The sequence below is a fragment of the Zingiber officinale genome, chromosome 2B (assembly GCF_018446385.1).
Source record: "Zingiber officinale cultivar Zhangliang chromosome 2B, Zo_v1.1, whole genome shotgun sequence".
NCBI classification, from domain to species: Eukaryota; Viridiplantae; Streptophyta; class Magnoliopsida; order Zingiberales; family Zingiberaceae; genus Zingiber; species Zingiber officinale.
The window spans coordinates 115,114,541-115,127,516 of NC_055989.1; positions in this window are offsets into that span (position 1 = coordinate 115,114,541).

Consider the following 12,976-nt stretch of genomic DNA (forward strand, 5'->3'; position numbering starts at 1 on the left):
AATTGCGATGAAATCATTAATTCATTGTAGAATAACAAAATTTAATAAATATCAATAATTCATATAATTTATAGGAAAATAAAAATATTTACTTTGCTATAATGTTGAATATATTTATTCGTGACAAATATTAGTAACAAATTTATTATTTGTTGTAAAATTCACGACGAATATTGATTTCGTCATAAATTTAGCCACGAATAACTTTTTTGTCATAAAATTTGCAACGAACTAATTATTCGTCACAAAATTTGCAACGAATATTGAAGTTTATCGTTAAACTGTAACGACTTTAGCGATGAAATATATTTTGTTGCAAAATTCATTGCTAATTTGCGACAATTTATATTTTTTTTGAAACAAAATTTGTCACAAATTTGCGAAAAAAAATTTCTGTCACAAAATTTCATCCCTAAATAACTATTTTTTTTGTAGTGCTCTCTCTAGGCGATCATAGGGCTTCCAGTTGACTAAAGATCTTCGTAAACATTATATAACGAAAAAAAGTTTCAGCCATGCAGCACCAATACAAGTGACCAAGAAGGCTCCAGGCTACCGAAGGAGGGCTATAAAAATAGCTTCGAGGTAGAGCTTAAAAATCACTCATTCTCACAATCTCTTGTTCTCATACTCTAGTGATGTCTTGCTTTTTGTGCTGTAACACAGTGTGACTTGCACTTCATTTCTCATCGGCAACACCTAAAATAACATTTCATTTGTTTTTTGTTGCTTCATATTTGTATTTGTACTTAACTTTTTATATTCTTTTTCTATAAAGGTTTTCTCATCTCTAGAAAATTTTTTAAAAGGAAAAATTAAAAATAAGAATTATATTTTTATAACTGTTGCATATGTCTACACATCTGATTTGATTAATCAACTACTTGTATCTCAATTATTCGTTAAGATATTTGCATGCTTACATTGCTTTGCTATTGAATATGTTTAAGTAATTTATATTTTCACAATGCTACTTTGATTAATTCAATTATTTCTTGTACTATCTGCTCATTAAAATTCGTAATGTTATTCACTCTCCCATCTAGCGTTGAATTCGATCCTATAGTAAATGATGCTCAATGACCTCTAAACAAACTCCTATCAAGTCCAATGAGGACCAATCGAAGATATCTTGATTCTCAACCAAGCATTCTGTTGGGACACTCCGGAGCTAGGGGTGAATAGCTCGCTCACTTCGTCGATAATGATCTTTTGCAACGGAAATATTCGAAGCAAACTTCTCAATGCTAACACAAAGGATTTACTTGGTATCCACCTCAAGATGAGGTGACTAATCGAACGATTCACATATGACCACACCCTCCACTATTAAAAATCACTCCTTATCAGAATAATTCGAAGGTGGAGAAATCTCATACTGCTCAAAAACAAGATACAACTCGAAACAAAAAGTAAATACAAGAATACAAATAAAAAACCTCATCTTGCTTGATCTCTTGTTGATGAAGATGCCTCTGGACTAGTTGGAAAGTGCAACAACACTTGTCTTCCAAGATTGAAGTCTAGCAAACAATAGCGGAGAAGAATCATATAAGCGTTGTTGTGTTTGAATCTCGCCAACAACTTTATTCTTCGTGATCTAGGATTCCCAATCGATTGGGTTTACTCCCAATCGATTACCACATGAGATCTGTAACCCACCTTCTACTGCTAGGCTGCAAGGCGGACCGCTACAGTTTCTTTGCTAACTGCAGCTAAATTACTAATGCGGAAAAACTGGGCTGAATAAAAATTTTACTAAACTATTGTAGTTGCCTCTGTTAACTCTGTGAGAGTGAGATTTCATGTCCCACTACCTTCTAGATATTCATAGCTAGGCTGAGGAGGCAAAATTGGAGCTTTGGATCGGTCCGTGGAACGATCCATTGACCCCCACGCGAACAGTGGCTGGATCGGTCTGGGGACCGATCCAGTAGAGGCTGGATCGGTCGACAGACCGATCCAGGTATGCCTGGATCGGTCGGCTGACCGATCCAGGAACCTGCAGAATCCTGGGTTCGCTACTGTCCGGTGATGGATCGGTCGGCAGACCGATCCAGGTATGTCTGGATCGGTCGGCTGACCGATCCAGGCACCTGGAATACCTGGGATCGCTACTGATCGGTCGGCTGACCGATCCAGGAGGATACAGTAGCATACTGTATCTCGCTGGATCGGTCGGCTGACCGATCCAGTGGCACAGCTCAGACCCTGATCGGTCTGGAGACCGATCAGAGTCTGATTTCACCCGGAAGTTCTGATTTCAGCACTTTGGCGTGCCAAAACCTCACACAGTAGTTCTAAATCAATTGAAGCTACTTCTAACATGCATTAACAAGCATTCCCATAATGACTACTAACAATCTAACTCATTCTTTCATAGTTTAGTACATTCCAAAACTAAAGGTGTATAAAGATGAAAGTATTAAACCATAAACTGTAAAGTGCTAAGGTAAACATGCTAAAGAGTCTAATGTTCATCCTGCTAAGTCCCCTAAGGACCTTTGATTCCAGTTCCACACACACACACCATCTTCGCATTGTCCTCCAGCCTCCGCTGCTAGTCCATTTTCCTTTTACCTGTATCTGCAGTATAAGGAAAATAGTATCTGTAAGCTAAAAAGCTTAGTAAGAAACCATCTACCTCACTAAATCATGCATACGATGCAAATATGCTTTTAAAACATGCTTTTGGAAAACATACTGAATATGCAAGCATGGCATGGCATAGTGTCATACAAGCATGGCATAACATAAGCTGAACATAGAGCTAACATGGAAAATTACACTGAAGCATAATGCTGAGCTAAGCTAAACTAAACTGAAGCTGCAATCAAACTCAACTGGTATAACTGATTTTTGAGTTTTGAAAACTAATACATAGTAAGTGAAAATACTAAACATGCTGCTGTAGGGCCCTGGCAACTGTACTTGCTATGCGCGCATCCCTAACTAGACCCGGGTTTGCAAGTCCCGAATTTAGTAGGGTTAACTAGGTTATCTAAACCTAGCTAGGTTATCTAAACCTAGGGACCGACTATGGGAGCCCAGCCCAATGGATATCTAATCCAGTACAGTGCCAACTGAAAGTAAAATACTAATACTGTTTTGCTGAAACTAGGTTATCTGAACCTAGAACTAGGTTATCTGAACCTAGAGGCGACTATGGGAGCCCACCCATTGGATATCTAATCCATATAAGCTGTAATAAACTGAGTATACTGAATAGATACTTCTAATGTATCTAACTGAGCTGTTAAAGATGCCTAGGGTGCATTTTTACTAAACTAGCTATTTTATCGAACACCTAGCGTGCCCTAACTCTCCTCTCTATTAGGGAGACCACCTCTAGGCACCCGACAACATCTAACCTCCTATCTGAAGAGGGAAGACATGCCCGACCCCTCTAAAGGTGTTCAACTAAGACCCTAATCTGAAAAGAGAGTTAAATACACCCTAGATATCGATAAAACAATCTGCATACATCCTAACTAAAGCATAAAAACTCAAACGGAAGCTATTATACCGCAGGTGAGGGGTTTCTTACCTCCTAATCGTAATTTCTTACGATTCTATTCGCTAAAACTCCGATGGAGATGGTCCTCTCGACGATCCGCTCACGTCTTTGCGTTCCTCTCGCGGAGAAGAACCCTTCTCGTGTTGGAGTCGTCGCCGGAAAGTGATCCGAGAGCCCTTGGGGCTTGGGCGCCGAGAGAGGAGGAGGGAGAGGTGTGGGCGGCGGTGCCGGTTTTTGGGAGAGGGATAGGTCACGGTGAGGGTTTATGAGGAGATGGCTGCAAAACCAAATTAACCCAAACCCAACTTAAGTTTCCTATTTATACTTAGTGATAAGTTCCGCCCAAATCCCACTTAACTAGGATTGTTCCCCTTTCCTTTCAGCACAGCCCTGCTGGGTCCACTGGTTACTAGCCTTGTCCACTAAACCATAGGTCTCGGGTTCAATCCCCGCCTAGGCCGTTTTACGCTTATATTTATTTTTGCTACTTCCGCTACTCGGAAAATTCCGGAAAAATATCTAGAAATTCCAGAAAAATCGTAGAATAATTCTAATGCAAGTTTGAGAATTTTCGGGCGTTACAAGATCCGAGCAAGCCCAGTCATCCAAAAGTCACAACCTGTGCAATGGTCATATCCCAATCGATTGATTGATTGATTGGAGGTAGCTAGATCGATCCAGAAGGCCTCTGTGCTCTCGCAGAAGACCTCAAAATCGATTGACCAATCGATTTTGGATGCCTCATAATATTGCGAGAAACCTTGCCCAATCGATCGGCTGATCGATTGGAGTATCCCAATTGATCGGTTGATCGATTAGGAAGTCTTCTGTGTTCACGCAATTTCCATTCAATCAATCACCTAATCAATTGAGCTCCTTGCAAAAAAACACTGCCCAATCAATCTATTGATCAATTTGAATTTGGTTCAATCAATCACCCGATTGATATATTGACTAACCCAAACTTGCTCAAACTTAAGTGTAGGGTTTCATGTCCAACATCCGGTCAACCATGACCTGTTGGAACTCCTCATTGCCTAGCATTTGGTCAACCTTGACCTGCTGGGACTTCATCACCAAGTGTTCGATCAATCATTTGATCCACTTGGACATTTCTCCTCGTGTCAAATATCTGGTCACTTGGACTTACTGTCTCATGCCAAGTGTCCGATCTTTCATGACTCACTTGGACTTCTAAACTCTAGATGTCTGGTCAACCTTGATCCACCTAGATTTCCATATGCATGACTTCACTCACTAGTGCTTTTCACCACTTGGCTTAACTCACTAGAATTTTCCTCTACCTAGCTTCATTTATTAGAGCTTTTAACCTGTCTTCACTCACCAAGACTTTTTTCACTGCTTAACTTCACTTACTAGGGTTTTTCATGTAACGACCACCCTTCTTACTACTACTACTCTCTAAGGATGACCGTTACTTAACTACTAACTCTACTTGACCGGTATGATTAAAAATCACATGGAAACCCTACCGAAAAATTTCGGCAGAGTCTCCCCTGTACCGGTGACCTTAAACTGACATACATAACATAATATACACAGCCACAGGCGGCTGGAACACATATCAAACACATAAAAGGAATAACATCACCACGCAGTTTAATGAAATCAAATCACGCAAGTAATGAATAGCGGAAACAAAGTAAAAACATACAATTAACTAACAGCGGAAGACTAAATGACTCATCTAATACATTCTTAATAAATGGCAATCTTAATAAATTCTTAAACTAAGTCCCAAGGCTTCCATAGTCCTGGCATCACACACCATCCGCGCCACCTTGTCGCCTTCCTTGCTAAATCTTTTCTTTTCCTTTATCTGCAGTAAGAGGAAGTGTAGTCTATAAGCAAAATTTGCTTAGTAAGCGCTATCTAACTCACAAAATCACGAATGTGCATGTATACGAAAAGAACTAGAAACTATATGCTCTAAAAAGAAATAAAGCATAAACATAACTGCTCATGTCAAACTAATAGCAAAGAAAAGCTAAGGATTCTACTCATGTAATTCTAATAGTTAATCATGCTGCTCATCTAATAGGTAAACATGAAAACTACTCATCTACTAGATAAACATGGTAGAATAAAGAACTAAACTTACTGATTTTTAGAACTATATGAATCTTATTTCATTTGTTCTAAACTTAATCTTTAATACTTTATGTTTATGTAAAACTCGTTTTACTTGTTCAAAAACTTATACTTATAATACTTCAAAATAATAATCAACTTCTTTTGAGCCCGGCAACTGTGCTTTTACTTTTGTAACGACCCGACCCATTTGGCGGCCCATTTGGCGACCCTCGGGTCATCGACCGTCGACCGTCGGTCGTGCCGTTACTACTAGGTTATCTAAACCTAGGGACGACTATGGGAGCCCAACCCAAGGACAACTGAGAGTCCAGCACAGTGCTACTGATAAAAGTAAAATACTTGTTATCTTTTAATACTTCTATATAATGCCTCGGCATTTTCTTTAGCACCTTGTGTGCCAAAATCCCTAAAGTTTTGACTTTGGGATCTACTTAAGGCCTTGGCCTTTTTCTTTCTTTTCTTTATCTTTCTTATACTTGTTAATACTTCTAATAAAAGAATGCTTCTTTAAAAACTGAAATGTTTAAACAAATTCTAACTTTGAAATGCATAAACCAAAAATCTGCTTACTATACTTATAAAATCTGTGTAACGACCCGACCCTCTTGGCCCATTTGGCGGCCCATTTGGCGACCCTCGGGTCGTCGACCGTCGGCCCTTATGTCGTCGGCCCATTTGGCGACCTCTCATGTCGTCGACCGACGACCCTTTGGCCGTGCCGTTACTCACTAGGACTTTCCACCCCTGGCAGTGGATTTTTGCCTCCCCCAGGATTCGAACTCTAAACCTCCAGGCTTAAGTATTAGAGTTTATGAATCCTGGTAACCAAGTGAGACAATCTCACTTGGTTACCAGGATTCATAAACTCTAGTATTTAGCCTGGAGATCTAGAGTTCGAATCCTGGGGGAGGCAAAAATCCACGGTCGACGACCCGAGGGTCGCCAAATGGGCCGCCCAATGGGCCAAGAGGGTCGGGTCGTTACAATAAAAAGGCGCCTTTTTATTGTAACGACCCGACCCTTTGGCCTCTTTGGCGGCCCTTGTGGCGACCCAACTGGCGGCCCCTTATGTCGTCGGCCCATTTGGCGACCTCTCATGTCGTCGACCGACGACCTTTGGCCGTGCCGTTACTCACTAGGACTTTCCACCCCTGGTAGTGGATTTATGCCTTCCCAGGATTCGAACTCTAAACCTCCAGGCTACATTTGGCGGCCCATTTGGCGACCCTCGGGTCGTCGACCGTCGGCCCTTATGTCGTCGGCCCATTTGGCGACCTCTCATGTCGTCGACTGACGACCCTTTGGCCGTGTCGTTACTCACTAGGACTTTCCACCCCTGGCAGTGGATTTTTGCCTCCCCCAGGATTCGAACTCTAAACCTCCAGGCTTAAGTATTAGAGTTTATGAATCCTGGTAACCAAGTGAGCTCACTTGGTTACCAGGATTCATAAACTCTAATACTTAAGCCTGGAGGTTTAGAGTTCGAATCCTGGGGAAGGCAAAAATCCACTGCCAAGGGTGGAAAGTCCTAGTGAGTAACGACACGGCCAAAGAGTCGTCGGTCGACGACATGAGAGGTCGCCGACGGTCGACGACCCGAGGGTCGCCAAATGGGCCAAGAGGGTCGGGTCGTTACAATGAAAAGGCGCCTTTTATTGTAACGACCCGACCCTCTTGGCCCATTTGGCGGTCGACGACATGAGAGGGCCGGGTCGTTACAATATGCATACTATTCTGCATACTATACTTGTAAAGATCTGCATATATAACTAACAAACATCTGCACTACATTATGTCAATCAGATTCTACAAGTATAACAAAATTTACTATTCGAACTGAACTGCTAAACCACATGCCAATCTAAAACTGCTTATGTAAGAAAACTGATAATGGAAGGTCTAAGGCACGGAGGATAGATCTCTTCAATCTACAGGAAAACAATGGCACAAAACAACTGAAACCTTAAAGCATACTACAGCAGCAATGCAAAGAGGGAATGAACATTGGTCTCTTTCTATTTTAGCTACTTATCATCACCTAAAGGTTAGGAATATGCACCATTTATATGAAACCGAACCATGATATCATAGCAAGGAAACAAACCTAACCCTACAAGCTACCTAATCCAAAACGTCAAAGAATTATATAAACTAATTAAGAGCATTAACATTATAAAAACATGCCCTATTCATTGAAATCAAAACCTCTTCTATCTTTTTTATGTGATTCACGGTAGCAACCCTAACCCGTCAGAATCCACAGAAATGCAGAAATCCTTAGGCATGTTACAACCGAAATGCAAAGGAAATTCGTTCACAGCAGAATCCTTTATCAATGACTTACACGACAACTAAGCAAAAAGGAACCCAAATAGCAACTACATGTCACAAAAACAACCTCACGGCAGCAAACATGAATTCCCAATCTTCACAGAAAATTCAAAAACAAGAAGGAATACGAATCCGGAACTATCCTACTGCAGGTGAGTAGCAACTTACCTTGCATTCTTGGATTCAAACCGAGAAGAAAGGAAGGTTCTAGGGTTCGGAAGGCTTGAGATCTCCGACCCTTCTTCGTGCTAACAGTTCCCTCTTGACGAGGGAAGCTCAAATCCGAGAAGAACTCGCGGAATCCCTTTGGCCGGCCACCGGAGAGATGCTAACTTCCAGCTGCGTTTTGTCTTCGCTTGGGCAGAATCGCCGCCGTCGCACGCGAGGAAGGCGAAGGGAAAAGCTAGGTCATGGGGAAATAATCAAGCCCTAAGTTCTCCTCTTATAACCTTAATATTCTGTTAATTTCTTTAAATAAATTTGCTATCAATTCAAAACAGAAAAATCCGTTTGCCCACCTGGTCAGCCGGGTTTTGACCGAGTCCAAGGTCGTGGGTTCAATTCTCGACTTGGACATTTTTTGTCATAACTTCCTTCGTTTAGTAAAAATACCAAACGACCTCCAAAAATTGCATAAAAATACTCTAAAAATTTCTAAAAATATCTAGAATTTTTCTATAGCATTTCTAAATATTTTTAAGAACTTTTAGAACTCCTAATGAGGAAAATTGGGTCGTTACAATCCCCCATACCTTATAAAAAGTTCATCCTCGAACTTAGAATAATTCTGGATATCTCTATCTCATACTGTCCTCACGTTCCTAAATAATTTCTTCGTGCTTCTGGTTCTAAATGACTTTCACTAATGATACTCTTTGTTCCTTAGTCTCTTAACTTCTTGATCGTCTATTACCCATATCTGATTGTACCCATTAGTGATCCTTGGAAGACTTGATATCTTCTCTATTCTTTCTAAACATACTTATATATATGAATATAAGAGAAACAAAACTAAAATTGTCTCTATTCTTTCTAAGCATATGTATCAAAACATAGAAAATTAAAACTTGAATTTTCTTCTTTCCTAAGCACATATAAACAGATACTCTATACTGTAATTAATAAAGAAAGCATAAAAGAAAATTAAATACTTTCTTACTTGAAGACGGCAAGGATGGTGCTGATGTGTGATGCTGGAGAATGGGAACTGCTCTGATACCAACTGTAACGACCACCCTTCTTACTACTACTACTCTCTAAGGATGACCGTTACTTAACTACTAACTCTACTTGACCGGTATGATTAAAAATCACATGGAAACCCTACCGAAAAATTTCGGCAGAGTCTCCCATGTACCGGTGACCTTAAACTGACATACATAACATAATATACACAGCCACAGGCGGCTGGAACACATATCAAACACACAAAAGGAATAACATCACCACGCAGTTTAATGAAATCAAATCACGCAAGTAATGAATAGCAGAAACAAAGTAAAAACATACAATTAACTAACAACGGAAGACTAAATGACTCATCTAATACATTCTTAATAAATGGCAATCTTAATAAATTCTTAAACTAAGTCCCAAGGCTTCCATAGTCCTGGCATCACACACCATCCGCGCCACCTTGTCGCCTTCCTTGCTAAATCTTTTCTTTTCCTTTATTTGCAGTAAGAGGAAGTGTAGTCTATAAGCAAAATTTGCTTAGTAAGCGCTATCTAACTCACAAAATCACGAATGTGCATGTATACGAAAAGAACTAGAAACTATATGCTCTAAAAAGAAATAAAGCATAAACATAACTGCTCATGTCAAACTAATAGCAAAGAAAAGCTAAGGAATCTACTCATGTAATTCTAATAGTTAATCATGAAAACTACTCATCTACTAGATAAACATGGTAGAATAAAGAACTAAACTTACTGATATTTAGAACTATATGAATCTTATTTCATTTGTTCTAAACTTAATCTTTAATACTTTATGTTTATGTAAAACTTATTTTACTTGTTCAAAAACTTATACTTATAATACTTCAAAATAATAATCAACTTCTTTTGGGCCCGGCAACTGTGCTTTTACTTTTGTAACGACCCGACCCATTTGGCGGCCCATTTGGCGACCCTCGGGTCGTCGACCGTCGGTTTACTTGGTTATCTAAACCTAGGGACGACTATGGGAGCCCAACCCAAGGACAACTGAGAGTCCAGCACAGTGCTACTGATAAAAGTAAAATACTTGTTATCTTTTAATACTTCTATATAATGCCTCACCATTTTCTTTAGCACCTTGTGTGTCAAAATCCCTAAAGTCTTGACTTTGGGATCTACTTAAGGCCTTGGCCTTTTTCTTTCTTTTTTTTTTATCTTTCTTATACTTGTTAATACTTCTAATAAAAGAATGCTTCTTTAAAAACTGAAATGTTTAAACAAATTCTAACTTTGAAATGCATAAACCAAAAATCTGCTTACTATACTTATAAAATCTGCATACTATTCTGCATACTATACTTGTAAAGATCTGCATATATAACTAACAAACATCTGCACTACATTATGTCAATCAGATTCTACAAGTATAACAAAATTTACTATCCGAACTGAACTGCTAAACCACATGCCAATCTAAAACTGCTTATGTAAGAAAACTGATAATGGAAGGTCTAAGGCACGGAGGATAGAGCTCTTCAATCTACAGGAAAACAATGGCACAAAACAACTGAAACCTTAAAGCATACTACAGCAGCAATGCAAAGAGGGAATGAACATTGGTCTCTTTCTATTTTAGCTACTTATCATCACCTAAAGGTTAGGAATATGCACCATTTATATGAAACCGAACCATGATATCATAGCAAGGAAACAAACCTAACCCTACAAGCTACCTAATCCAAAACGTAAAAGAATTATATAAACTAATTAAGAGCATTAACATTATAAAAACATGCCCTATTCATTGAAATCAAAACATCTTCTATCTTCTTTATATGATTCACGGCAGCAACCCTAACCCATCAGAATCCACAGAAATGCAGAAATCCTTAGGCATGTTACAACCGAAATGCAAAGGAAATTCGTTCACAGCAGAATCCTTTATCAATGACTTACACGGCAACTAAGCAAAAAGGAACCCAAATAGCAACTACATGGCACAAAAACAACCTCACGGCAGCAAACATGAATTCCCAATCTTCACAGAAAATTCAAAAACAAGAAGGAATACGAATCCGGAACTATCCTACTGCAGGTGAGTAGCAACTTACCTTGCATTCTTGGATTCAAACCGAGAAGAAAGGAAGGTTCTAGGGTTCGGAAGGCTTGAGATCTCCGGCCCTTCTTCGTGCTAACAGTTCCCTCTTGACGAGGGAAGCTCAAATCCGAGAAGAACTCGCGGAATCCCTTTGGCCGGCCACTGGAGAGATGCTAACTTCCAGCTGCGTTTTGTCTTCGCTCGGGCAGAATCGCCGCCGTCGCACGCGAGGAAGGCGAAGGGAAAAGCTAGGTCATGGGGAAATAATCAAGCCCTAAGTTCTCCTCTTATAACCTTAATATTATGTTAATTTCTTTAAATAAATTTGCTATCAATTCTAAATAGAAAAATCCGTTTGCCCACCTGGTCAGCCGGGTTTTGACCGAGTCCAAGGTCGTGGGTTCAATTCTCGGCTTGGACATTTTTTGTCATAATTTCCTTCGTTTAGTAAAAATACCAAACGACCTCTAAAAATTGCATAAAAATACTCTAAAAAATTCTAAAAATCTATAGAATTTTTCTATAGCATTTCTAAATATTTTTAAGAACTTTTAGAACTCCTAATGAGGAAAATTGGGTCATTACATTTCACCTGGCTTCACTCACTAGAACTTTTCATCACCTAGCTTCACGTACTAGAATTTTCCTACCTGGCTTCACTCACCGGGATTTCTCAAACTATCTGGCTTCACTCATCAAGACTTTCTCACTGTCAAGCTTTACTCATCAGGACTTTCCACACCAAGTGTCCAGTCAACATTGACCCACTAGGATTTTCATCTTCTGTCAACCTACCCGTTTGACTTCCATTTGCCTAATCTCCAGTTAGGACTTCCCAATCAAATATCCAGTCAACCTTGACCCACTTAACTTATAGTCAAACTTTGACCATCAATCTCCATATATTGTCAAACATCAAAATTCAAACATCAAGACTTAAACTTAAGCCAATTCAAGATTAGTCAACTTGGTTAACCTTGACCTAGGGAAAATTACACCAATAATCTACCCCTTTTTGATGTTTGATAATACTTTTAAGTTAGGTTAATCCCATAGACTTAACTTATTCTTCATGTCAAACCATGAATGAGGGGTTTCTTCATTCTCCCCCTTTGGGTGATCTCCCCCATTGGATAAATGAAGATTTTATAACTTAAACCCTACATTCTCTTTCTTTGGTAAACATCAAAAACTCTTCTCCAAAGGAGTTATCCACATGTTGTTTACAACCTCACTTGTTGTTCACAACATCACAATGAAGGTATGATACCCTTCATTATCTCCAAATGTTCATCCTAGAGCATACTTCCATCATAAAATGCTCATCCTAGAGCATTCACACGCCACAATGAAGATTTTCAATCTTCCATTGTTCTCCAATGCTCAACCTTAAGCATTCACAATAAGGAAGATTTACAACCTTCCATTGTTTCGTTAAAAATAAATTCATGTTTTTAAGGAGTAGCTCCCCCTCAAAATATACTCTAACTTTCTATTATTGCACCAACAATAACCTGAAATTATTAAACTTTTAGGAAACCAAAAATTTAAAGTTTTGAGGTCCAAGAATCAATATTGAATACAAACCTATACCTAAACTCCAACTTAATCTTCCTTAATCATTCTAATCTTGTTTTCATCAAGAAAACTACCCTTACATGTTTATAAATGAGTTTTATAGGGTTAAGGATGGTTAATATGACTAAAAGTGGCTTAATGAATTAAAATCAGACCAACACAACCAAAATTAGCTTT